The sequence below is a fragment of the Lithobates pipiens genome, unplaced genomic scaffold (assembly GCF_037356315.1).
Source record: "Lithobates pipiens isolate NorthernLeopardFrog02 unplaced genomic scaffold, aLitPip1_a1.2 Scaffold_13, whole genome shotgun sequence".
NCBI lineage: Eukaryota > Metazoa > Chordata > Amphibia > Anura > Ranidae > Lithobates > Lithobates pipiens.
In genome coordinates this window covers 437,071,247-437,083,947 of record NW_027507718.1, presented here as the reverse complement: position 1 = coordinate 437,083,947, position 12,701 = coordinate 437,071,247, and positions in this window count along the sequence as shown.

Sequence of the window (12,701 nt, the reverse complement as noted above, 5' to 3'; positions counted from 1 at the left end):
TGTTACCAGCAGACGGTGGAAGCCCTGTGCTTCAAGTAGCACACCTTTCCTACGTATTCTTTTGATACTGCTCTTTATATATACATAGTATTGACCAGCTGCGGCTTTTTCAAGACACGGTTCCAGATTTTGACATTTCCCAGGAATTTTCTGTGCCAACGTTAGCCTGACATATTTAAATCATATGACCCTTTAATACTTGCTGTCAGTATTTTAAAACCTTGTGTATATGGTGTCCTTTGCATTCAATAGCAGCACTCTTCAACCGCATACATTTAAACCCGAGGAAAAGGCTGCATTTGACCTGCTTTGCCTGTGATCTCAGTAGTACCTGCTGCGTTCAAATGAACATAATACAAAGCATGGGCTCAGAAAGGTCATTAGGGATCTACCTAAAATATGTGTCAAACACAGAAAAACAACCCAAAAGAACATGTATAGCGACACTGCCCTATGCAAGTTGCATAGCTTCCAACTGTCCCTGATTTCGAGGGACTGTCTCTGATTTGGAACAAAGTGCCTCCGTTTCTCTTTCCTCCTCATTTGTCCCTCATCTTGGTCTGGTCTATATAGTTTATGGAAAAAAATTGAAAAGTTGTACTTAATAATCACTGATATTATTATTATACATGATTTATATAACACCAACAGTTTACGCAGTGCTTTACAATGTATGGGGAGGGACAACATAATTACCATACAGTTCAATACAAAAGGTAAAGGAGGGCCCTGCTCATACAGTTTACATGCTAAAGGGAGGGGGTGGTGGTACAAAAGGTAATAGCTGCAGAGAATGATTTGATGTGGGGGTGGCTTGGGGACAGTTGTTAGGTGGGTGTGGGATAGGCTTAAAGTCCAAATAATGATCTAATTAGTCCAAAAGGTCAAGTGTGAAGACACAGCAAAGAATACTGGAATAAAGTGCTTAATGCAAGGTGTATCCAACGATATCCTCCACCATGTGACATCGCCAATATGAAGTCAGGATGTGCTCTTACCCCACAAGATGGTTAAAAAGGAGGAGGGGTGAGACTTTAAATGACTTGGTATCATCATGTACCTCCATCCCTATAAGTTGCTTGAAAGAAAAAGGTTGGGATATTAAATGAGGCATGGGCTACAAACAGATGAAATAAGTAATAATATTTATTGACATGTACATATAAATTCATGAGGAAAAAAATCATAAATGTGTAACAGACCACAAGTATATATAACTGTACATATATTTCAACATTATAGTTACAATTAAAACAATGCATCCATAATTCCACATGGACAATATAAAAGGTTATATAGAATGAATCATGTTTCTGAAAGACCCCAGTGGGTATCCAGATAATAAATGAGTAGTGGTGATGTCGCATCTAGGAAAGCTCTACGCGTTTTGTGGAAACCTCCACTCATCAGGAGCAATGCAGGGTAAGCCTAAATGTATCTGAAAAATACATAACCAAAAGGCTAATGATCTGCCATGGGTGGCAGGGAGAATAAAAAGTAAAAAAAAATGAAAAATAACGTAAAAGAAAAGGAGAGAAAACAATAGATACACCCACACTGTACCTTGCAGATAACCTTAAAAAAATATCCCATGGGCATGGAGCCGAGGACATGGTGGAAATATCTAGCATGGGAGCTGAGGTAATGGTCCGGCAGCAAACAGATCGGCACACCCAACAGTGGGCAACCATGTGTGGAAAAAAAAACCCATGATGCCAACATCTAGAATGAAGAAAAAGGTGGGATATTAGATCGGAGGAGTTCAAAAAAGTGAGAAAGATCATATGGATAAAAGTGAAAATAAGATGATACCGAAGACCCAGAAAGGTGCCAAAAGTGGTGAGGCTAGGTGCACAGTAAGTAGTAAATAGGTGTATTAGAATGGTGGTACACAATTGTTACTCACATAATATAGAATAAGGAAGGATATACTGAGCACCTAAAGACACCAGAGGTAGCCCATAAGGGGAAATGTTAAAGCGAGTGATACCCGTGATAATGGTGCCAGAGCATGAAGCCGTGTGCATGTGCTTCCAGGTGAAACAAGAGCAAGAAAGAAGAGCAGCCCATGTGATATCTATACCGAGGTGGAAGCCTCTAGGCCACACCAACACCATGTAAAGCGCGCAAACGCGAGGAGTGGCGCCAAACCCAGTAATCGACCGCTTGGCAGTAGGCATCCAAATCCTCAGAAGGTAGAAATGACATGAGCTGGTGCACGGTGCCAAAATGACGTCACGAGCACTGCACATGAGGCGTGGTATCGATGCACACCAAGCACCCACCCCCACCACCGGGGGGTGGGAAGTGCCCCGAACACGCATCCCAGCTCACAGAAGTGTCAAGGCCACCAGTGGTCCCTCATTCCTATCTCAAAAATTTGGAAGGTATGAAGTTGTGTACCTAGTCTAAACTTAGCCCTTGTACCATGTGCCATGGCTATGATTAAGCACTACAGCTAGTGCGAAACGTCAGCAATGTTTCCTTGTTCGCTGTGTTTGCTGAGCTGTGATGTGATTTTCCAATAAAAGAAAGTGGTTTTCTGAAGAGTGCGGCAGTCCAGAGCTTGTTTTTCATCTGTTGCTAGTGGTAATAGCCAGCACCTGTGCCTTCCCACCTGAAGAGAACAGTTTACAGCCTGCATGTGTGCTCCTGGAGCGGTGAGATCCCTTCTCCTTCATATTACAATTTCTGGGCTATAGTCAGCCTGAGCATGGATTGATAGTTCTGCTTTCCTCAGGTTTTCCCTAAGCTTGTTAGTAATGTTTGCTTCTGCCTAACCTGAATTATGAATATTAATGTCTCCTTGGCCAATTGCTAGAAAGATTATTGTCAGTGGTGCATGCTGGGAAAGTTTATACACATTTGGTTTAAACTTGGAATGTTCTCTTGCCTCCTAGCTTGCTTGATGTGGAAGAATATTTGTTGCTGAGGTCCGTCTCAGGGGCATAACTAGAGCCTTCAGGGTCCCAGTGAAAGAAACCATAAAGGACCCCCTGACCCCCAGTTGGGGCCACCCCCCAACGGTGGTGGAATGCCAAAGTGTGACCTTTGCAAACCCCGGTAGTTGCGCAACTGGTGTCAGTATTTTTTTATTTTTTTATTCTTTATCATTTTATTTTTTATTTTGTTTCCAATTTTATAGAAGTTGGGGGGCTTCGGTGAAATATCATGGGTCTAAACAGACCTCGGATGTTTCACTTTTGGGACAGAGAAAGGAGATTGAAGACACAGCCCTCAATCTCCTCTCTGCCACCTCAGCTGCACTGAATGAATGGACAGGAATAGCTTCCTTTTCTATTATAAACTGAAGCACAGCAAACACAGTTAACTATGCCTCAGTTATGAATAAAAAAAGTCAGTATTTGGTACAGATCACTGACTCTATTCATTAAGACAAGTAAGAGGCCGTTATATGACACATTTACCGGCCCCTACCCCACTCTCCACTCTGACAGATCTCCCGCAGCTGAGGCCGGAGAGAGGGGAGGGGGGAACACGGCAGCGCTGAAAGGGAATGGGGGGCAGTACACAGGAGAGATCGGGGCAGCAGGAGCTGGATAGGAGGGGTTACAAGTAGAGGAACTGATACCCCTTCGTTTTACTCCTGAAAGCCACAGAACAGGCTGCAGAAGTAAAATAGAGGGGATTGGTTCTTATATATGCTGCCTCCGGCTCATGGGCTGCCTGGAGCATGGGGCCGGGTTATATCCAGGGGAAGTGGGACTGGAAGATATTAATAGTATTATTGAAGACTGAAGTTTTTTTATTAAAATAAAAAAGAGGTTATACTTACTTGCTCTGTGAAACAATATTGCATAGAGTAGTCACTTACCTTTTTTTGGCGATCCCCTGCTAGTGCTGGCCACTCCTTTGTACTTCCCACTGCAGGTGGCGCTCGACCAATGCGGCAATGTAGAAGGGGAAGGAAGTTGATGTCTGAACGCTGGTGCCCCATGTGTCTTTAGCAGCCATTTTGGGTCATGCAGGGTAAATTTAATGCCGCGTACACACGAGCGGACTGTATGGCGTACTTAGTTCGTCATACAATCCGACGGACAGTCCGTCGTACTTTCCACTGAACGGACTTGACCACACACGGATGCACAAACAGTCCGTCGAAAGCTTGCGCGATGACGTGTACAGCACGTACGACGGGACTAGAAATAGGAAGTCCAAGACACAGCAAAGCACCCTTCTGCCGTGTAAATCCTTTCTGGGCATGCGCCATTCTTAGTCCGTCGAACTAGCATACTGACGACCGTACTGTCCGCTGAAACCAAAGTACGACGGACAGAATTTCGAAAAAAACTAAATTCTTAGTACGCCGGACTGCACGCTGAAAAAGTCCGCTGAAGCCCACACACGAGCGGATTGTCCGCTGAAATGTGTTTCGACGGACTAAGTACGCCATACAGTCCGCTCGTGTGTACGCGGCATTAGGCTCCAGCTTTGGTGTGCTTTGTGTGGGTAAATTGAGCAGAGACAGGATCCCAGTCTGACAGGGACAGTGCTTAGAGGTAGTATGGACAGTGCACATGCCTCTGTCTACCTCTCTTCAGGAAGCCTCCTCTTTGGGTGTGGACTGATAAGGCTGCATTCCAGTCACTGTTGCAGATACTGTCAGTACCTTTGAGTCTTTAAACCGCTGACACTGTTCGTAAGTGGCTTTGAATGGGTTTACCTACCAGCCAGGCCTGAATAAGTTGTGTTTGAATCTGTTCTACAATATATTTTTACTGCCTTACTTGGACACTGTGTGTTTACTACCCCCACATAATGCTTCACCTTGCTCACACCTTCCTATGGGTGTCTCCAGAGCAAGCTGTGTCTTATAGGGTTACCAGGAGTTGGACTGACAGCAGCATCACTCCAAATGTATAGAGGGCATTCTGAAAGGACAAATGATATGACTCAGGAGGAACTGTGATTATAATGTTGATTTTAAGCCTGGGGCAGGAAAACAAAAGTCAAATTTTTGGACCAAATTTTTTTTTTAGATGTGGGAGGTGTGTCCCCTATAAAACAGTTGGCTACAAGAGAAAAAGGAAGACAAACAATATAAAAAAAGGCTTCCAGAAACATTTGTTTGTGGTATCGTCATAAAGGGAACTAAAGAGGCACAGATATGAGAAAAGCGGTTTCAAAAAATGAAACACACTGGATTTATAAATTGGGGACCCTGAACCCATGGGGACTGAACAAAGATATAGATCCTAATTGTTTTATTACAAAAAAATATTGATATGTTCCAGCAGGGGAGGGCTGGCAGCCTTAGGCCTGGGGGGCAAGTCCAGTCAAGTGGCCCATTGAACCCCAGAATCAGCTGACCATCCATCTACACCACATTTCCCGTACAGAGAGGGAGGGAGACTGCTCCACATTGCCTCAGAGAGAGAGAGAGAGACTGCTTGACACTGCCGGTCACTCTCTGTGCAGGCAGTGTGAAGCGGTCACTCTCTGTGTGGGCAGTGTGAAGCGGTCACTCTCTGTGTGGGCAGTGTGAAGCAGTTACTCTCTCTGTGTGGGCAGTGTGAAGCGGTCACTCTCTGTGCAGGCAGTGTGAAGCGGTCACTTTCTGTGCAGGCAGTGTGAAGCGGTCACTCTCTCTGTGCGGGCAGTGTGAAGCGGTCACTCTCTCTGTGCAGGCAGTGTGAAGCGGTCACTCTTTGTGTGGGCAGTGTGACGCAGTCACTCTCTGTGCGGGCAGTGTGAAGCGGTCACTCTCTGTGCGGGCAGTGTGAAGCGGTCACTCTCTGTGCGGGCAGTGTGAAGCAGTTACTCTCTCTATGCAGGCAGTGTGAATCGGTCACTCTCTGTGCAGGCAGTGTGAAGCAGTCACTCTCTGTGCAGGCAGCGTGAAGCAGTCATTCTCTGTGCGGGCAGTGTGAAGCGGTCACTCTCTCTGTGCAGGCAGTGTGAAGCGGTCACTCTCTCTGTGCAGGCAGTGTGAAGCGGTCACTCTCTCTGTGCAGGCAGTGTGAAGTGGTCACTCTCTGTGCAGGCAGTGTGAAGCGGTCACTCTCTGTGCAGGCAGTGTGAAGCGGTCACTCTCTCTGTGCAGGCAGTGTGAAGCGGTCACTCTCTCTGTGCAGGCAGTGTGAAGCGGTCACTCTCTCTGTGCAGGCAGTGTGAAGTGGTCACTCTCTGTGCAGGCAGTGTGAAGCGGTCACTCTCTGTGCAGGCAGTGTGAAGCGGTCACTCTCTCTGTGCAGGCAGTGTGAAGCGGTCACTCTCTCTGTGCAGGCAGTGTGAAGCGGTCACTCTCTCTGTGCAGGCAGTGTGAAGTGGTCACTCTCTGTGCAGGCAGTGTGAAGCTGTCACTCTCTGTGCAGGCAGTGTGGAGCAGTCACTCCCTGTGGGGGCAATCATTTTGGAGCAGTCTCCCAGAGAGAGACTGCATGATTGCCCCAGAGAGACTGAGAAAAAGAGCTTGCCCCTTCCCCACACCCAGTACAAAGACCAATAAGACTGCAGGAAGGTGAAGACTAAAGACTGTTCTGTCACTGCCGCCACACTAAGTGCTACCTGTGGAGTCTGGAGCTTCTCTGGTGAGTGAGCACCACACCACTGGGCAAGCCAAGCCAGCAGAGTAGCCGAGAGTCACAGCGAGTTCAGCAGGCTAAACATGCAAGTCCTGCTTTCTCCCTGGCATGACCACCATATCCACCAGGGTGCAGGCTCCTCCTGTGTCAATTGCGGGTAGTGAGAAAAGCACATGCAGGTGCACACCAGCCAGATTAAGGGCATTGTAGGCCTGGTGTTGCAGTGGAGCAGGTTTAGGAGTGGCAGGAATATAAGCCAAGTAATGTCATTTCCCAGCTCTCCTCTTACTGGCCACCCTTCCCATGTTTCCAGGAGCCTGTGCTAGCTTGTGCCCAGACTTGGTCGCAGTCACACAGGTGTAATGCTAGTGAAGCCTGGCACTTGATTTACTAAGCATCCATAAGAGCCGTGTGTGGGTGTGCGCTCTGAGATGAAAGTTTTCAAGCCATCAGAATACAGTGATCGCTGCCGGCAGCTTAGCAGCCAGCAGTGATCACAAAAAAAAGAAATAAAGACAAGCTGGTTGTATTGTCAGTTGATAGATCGAATTCTGTGCAGCCAGTCTGCACATAGATTGATTGAAATTTCTGCTGAACAGGCAGAATTTCAATCTGTCTATGGTGGCCTAAGTCCACCAGTCTCTGTTTAATAATATCCTCAAATCTTCTGAAAGGAGCGCTCCACTTAGGTGTAGAAATTCACTTTGAACTCCACCTTATTTCCAGAACTCTTTTTAGGGTCCTTTCACACTGAAGACGCTTTACAGGCGTTTTAGTGCTAAAAATAGCGCCTGTAAACTGCCTCTCATGCCACCCCAGTGTGAAAGCCCCGAGTGCCCTCACAATGGGGCGGTGCACTTGTAGGACATTCTGAAAAGTCCTGCAAGCAGCATTACTGGGGCGGTTTGGGAGAGGTGCCCCGCCCACTGAAATGAGCAACACAGGCGGTTTTAAGGCCGCGTACACACGCGGGGACTGTTCGCCCAACTTTGTCCGTCAAACAGTTTCAGCAAACAGTCCGCTCAAAATTAGCATGGACGGACATGGCCACACACGACGAACGAACAGTTTGCTGAAACCGTGCGCGATGACGTGAACGGCACGTACGATGGGACGAAAAATACGACGTCCTATACACTGCATTATAACTTTCGGCGTGTAAATCCTTTCTGAGCATGCGCGGAACTTAGTTTGACGAACAAGCCTACACACGAGGGGACTGTTCGCTGAAACAAAGTTTCAGCGGACAGTTTTTCGGAATTTCCGAAAAACCTTGTTCAGCGGACTGTTCGCTGAAACTGTCCGCTGAAAGCCCACACACGGGCGGACTGTCCGCCGAAACACTGTTCAGCGGACAAAGTTGGCCGAACAGTCCCCGCGTGTGTACGCGGCCTTACTCTTTCTTGAGCTGCTAGTGGGTTTTAAAAGTGCCCCGCTAGCACTGCTAAAACGAGCAATGCTTTACCACTACTGCCCACACCGCCCCAGTGTGAAAGTACCCTTGGATATTAGATGTGCAAACAATAAGGTGAGAGCACATCTAATACCTACAGAGAGTAATGGAAATGAAGTGGAGTTCAAAGTGAACCGTATAATTACCTGCAGGGATTGGCATTTAGAGGGTTAAAACAGATAGGGATGAAATGTAATATCAACTCCTCACTGCCTGTCAAATGCCTCTGAAAAGTGACCTGAGCATGGATCGCTTTTTAGAGGAGTGGCTGCTGCAAGTGAATACAAGCCTTTAGTGTGCTGCAGTGCGAGTGTACTGGCGGCTTTCACAGTCCCCCAGACTTCTTTTAGGTTGCACATTTTTGCTGCATTTTCTGGAATTGCACCAAAGATGCAGCATGCAGGACGTTTTGTGCACTTTCAGAACATGCAGTAAAAATGTGCAGCCTCTATGGGACCAGGGACAACATGCAGGAAGACTGCCAGGACACCTGCACTGCAGCCAAACCACAGCATTCCAGTGTGAGCCCACATCATACCACCTAGAAGGTACTGCTCAGGCTGCTAGAAAAATAAATAAAAACTCTCTGGCTGCAGAGTGGGGGAGGGAGGAGGAGTTCACTTACTTGGATGGTCTCAGCCTCCCAGGAGCCTCACTGGATTCCAGCCGACTGCTCAGATTGAACTTTCCCGCCCACACATCCTCCTCACAGACAGCACACGGGCTGCCCCGGAGTGTGGGCGGGGAAAGAAGCAGGTCCTGCCTCTGCCAGCCAATGGTGTGGAGGAGGGAGGGGCTGGGCGGGGCTGTGCTGTGTAACACAGACTGTCAGCCCTGAAATGAAGACATCGCTGGATCACAGTACTGGACTCGGCCAGCTCAAGATCTGCGCATGTGTGCTCTTGAGCTGATGGCACAGCAGCCTTTGCCACAGCATATCAGAGCAGCCCAGGGGGCATTTGCATCCCTGCCCCCCAGCCCAGCCCTCCCCTTTGTTCCAGTATAGTATGAGATATAGTTTGTCTCCCATATGAGTCTTATGTATTTTTTTCCCTAAAATAAATGTGATTTAACCACTTCCAGACCTCCCACCATACATATACTGCGGCAGGGCGGCCTGGCTGCGCTAAATCACATACCTGTAGGGGGCGCTCCAGCTCTGATTGGACACAGCAGGAGCCAATCAGCGGGTCCGGCGGCCGCCATGGCCACTCCAGCCCGCCGAGCATTCACAGGAGACACGGAACAGTGGTTTGCCTATGTAAACAGGGCACACCGCTGATCTGTCATGATTTCAGCTAAGCTGAAATGCCATCTCTGTTTTCCTCCAGTGTAACACTCTCCCCCACAGTTAGGAAGCACCTCCCTATGGCACACTTAACCCCTTCCCTGCCAGTGTCATTTATACAGGGATCAGTGCATTTTTTTAGAACTGATCACTGTATTGGTGTCACTGGCCCCCCAAAAGTGTCACTTAAGGTCAGATTTGTCCACCACAATGTCGCAGTCCTGCTAAAAATCACCGCAATTACTAGTAAGAATAAAAATGACATAAATAAAACCCATTGTTTGTAGACGCGATAATGTTTGCGCAAACCATTCGTTAAAACACTTATTGGGATTTTATGTAGCAGAATACATGACAGCTGATCATATGACCTAAACAGAGCCAGTAGTCTGCGAGAGGGACATTGGTCCGGATCGCGGAGAGGCTTTTGTGCCCACTAGCCTCACCCACCAGTGCCGAGTAGCCTCTATCAGTGCCCACAGTGCCACCTATCAGTGCCCACAGTGTGTCATCACCAGTGCTTCCCTATCAATATCACCTACCAGGGACCACAGTGCCACCCATCAATGCCCATCAGTGCCACCTATCAGTGCCCATCAGTTATATCTATCAGTGCCCCCCACCAGTGCCACTCAGCACCTTCTTATCAGTGCCCATCAGTGTCATCTTATCTGTGCCTATCAGTGCCGTCTTATTAGTGCCTATCTGTATTGCCTTATCTGTGCTGCCTCATCAGCGAATATCAATGAAGGAGAAAAATTACCGTTTGCTAAATTTTATAAAAAACTATTAAACATGTTTTTTTTTCAAACATTTTTGTCTATTTATTTTTGTTTGTTTTTCTTTTAAATCAGAAAAGAAGTTTATTGGCAAACCTGATAGCATTACATTCATAGGCATATTCATGTTGTTACAAGTACAGGAAGAGCAATTTTTGTTTGTTTAGCAAAAAATAAAAACCCCAGCTGTGATTAAATACCACCTAAAGAAAGCTCCATTTGTGTGAAAAAAATGTAAAAAAATTCATTTGATTACAGTGTAGCATGACCGCGCAATTGTCATTCAAAGCGTGACAGCGCTGAAAACTGAAAATTGGTCTGGTCAGGAGGGGGGTTTAAGTGCCCAGTAAGCAAGTGGTTAATAAACTAACTGTGAGAACCAGCAAGAGACTGTTGGTCAGGCTTAAGGGCTTAAAGTGGTTGTAAACCCCATTCATTAAATTTGACCTAAGCACATATATCTGTAGTGTTTACTTATCTCTCTCCAAAGCACTAAGTGTGGTGTCTTTCTGCTGCTCCGTTCCCCTGTTATCAGCACGGTCACTTCTGACAAGTTCTCCGACACATGAAATAGCAGCAGCTGAAAATTTGGGTCAGGGAGGGAACTTAGAAGGAGATAAGCAGAGAGCTGGTCTATTCAGACTGCAGCTCTGCATGTTCTTTCATTACTCTGTCTATGATCCAATCAGCTCACACACAGCGTAAGCCCAGACTCCCCACCCTCTGCTGAATGAGGAAGCAAGATTTCTAACATGATCTGCACTTTCTAAAGAGCGTAGAAATGGAAAGACAGTAGATATACATGTAAACTTATGTGGGGAGATTTGTTTCATCTTTGTGTATCATCTGAGGCTATTCATATCACTGGGTATAGGAGAGGGTTTACAACCATTTTAACCACTTAAGGACCGCCGTATTGGCAATGTACGTCATTACAATGGCACCGGCAGGCACAAGCACGTACATGTACGTGCTTGCCTTCCAGCGGGTGGGGGGTCCGATCGGACCCCCTCCCGCTGGATACGGCGGTCCGTTTCGCTTCAGGAGCGATCCGGGATGAGGGGATGGCCGTTGGTTTCTGGCCACCCCCTCTCGCTCGCTCCTGGCGAATGAGAAGCTTCCTCCCACTGTGTATTGTATACACAGGCAGGGAGGAAGTGATGTCATTCTCCTCGGGGCGGTCTTTTTGACATGTAGGCACACACAGGCACACAAACCCCCCCCCCCCCCCGATCCCCCACATGTGGTATCCCCGTACTCGGGAGAAGCAGCAGAATTTATTTTGGGGTGTAATTTGACTTATGCCCATAGCATGTGTGAGCAATATATCATTTAGTGACAACTTTGTGCAAAAAAAAAAAAATGTAAAATTACTGCAACTTGTGGCAAAATATAAAATATTTCATGGACTCAACATGCCTCTCAGTTAATAGCTTGGGATGTCTACTTTGCAAAATGGGGTCATTTGGGGGGGTTTTGTGCTATTTTGGCATTTTATGGCCTTCGAAACTGTGATAGGTAGTGAGGAGTAAAATCAAAAATTTGCACCCTTAGAAACCCTGAAGGCAGTGATTGGTTTTCGGGGCTCCCAAAAAGCCCCACATATGTGGTATCCCCGTACTCAGGAGAAGCAGCAGAATATATTTTGGGGTGCAATTCCACATATAACTATGGCATGTGTGAGCAATATATCATTTAGTGACAACTTTTTGTAAACTTTTTTTTTTTTTTTTGTGTCATTATTCAATCACTTGGGACAAAAAAAAAAATATTCAATGGGGCTCAACATGCCTCTCCACAACTTCCTTGGGGTGTCTACTTTCCAAAATGGGGTCATTTGGGGGGGATTTGTACTGCCCTGCCATTTTAGCACCTCAAGAAATGAGATAGGCAGTCGTAAATTAAAAGCTGTGTAATTTCCAGAAAATGTACTCTAGTTTGTAGACGCTATAACTTTTGCGCAAACCAATAAATATACGCTTATTGACATTTTTTTTACTAAAGACATGTGGCTGAATAAATTTTGCCCTAAATATATGACTAAAATTGAGTTTATTCGATTTTTCTTATAACAAAAAGTAGAAAATATAATTTTTTCTCAAAATTTTCGGTCTTTTTCCATTTATATCGCAAAAAATAAAAATCGCAGAGGCAATCAAATACCATCAAAAGAAAGCTCTATTTATGGGAAGAAAAGGATGCAAATTTCGTTTGGGTACAACATTGCATGACCGCGCAACTACCAGTTAAAGCAGTGCAGTGCGAAATTGTAAAAAGACCTCTGGTCCTTAGGCTGTTAATTGGTCCGGGGCTGAAGTGGTTAAGCTGGCCATAGATGGAACGAAATTTAGCCATTTCGGCAGAGACGAGCCGAATTATGATCCCTCTTTGGCCGTTCCCTTTCAAGAGGAGTCAACCTTGTGATCAAATCCTCTCAAAGTTGGGGGTCGATCATCGCTGTAGCCAATTGATCAGTATATTCTGGCACTGCAGGTGTCTCATTATCCAAATACAATACCTTGAATGTGTGGATGGGGAAATCAATTTGTTTTTCTTTTTGTTGGACAGGCTGGGTGCTATAGCGACACCTTATGCAAGCGACACATGGAGCACATTTCTTTCCTGCAACAGACAGT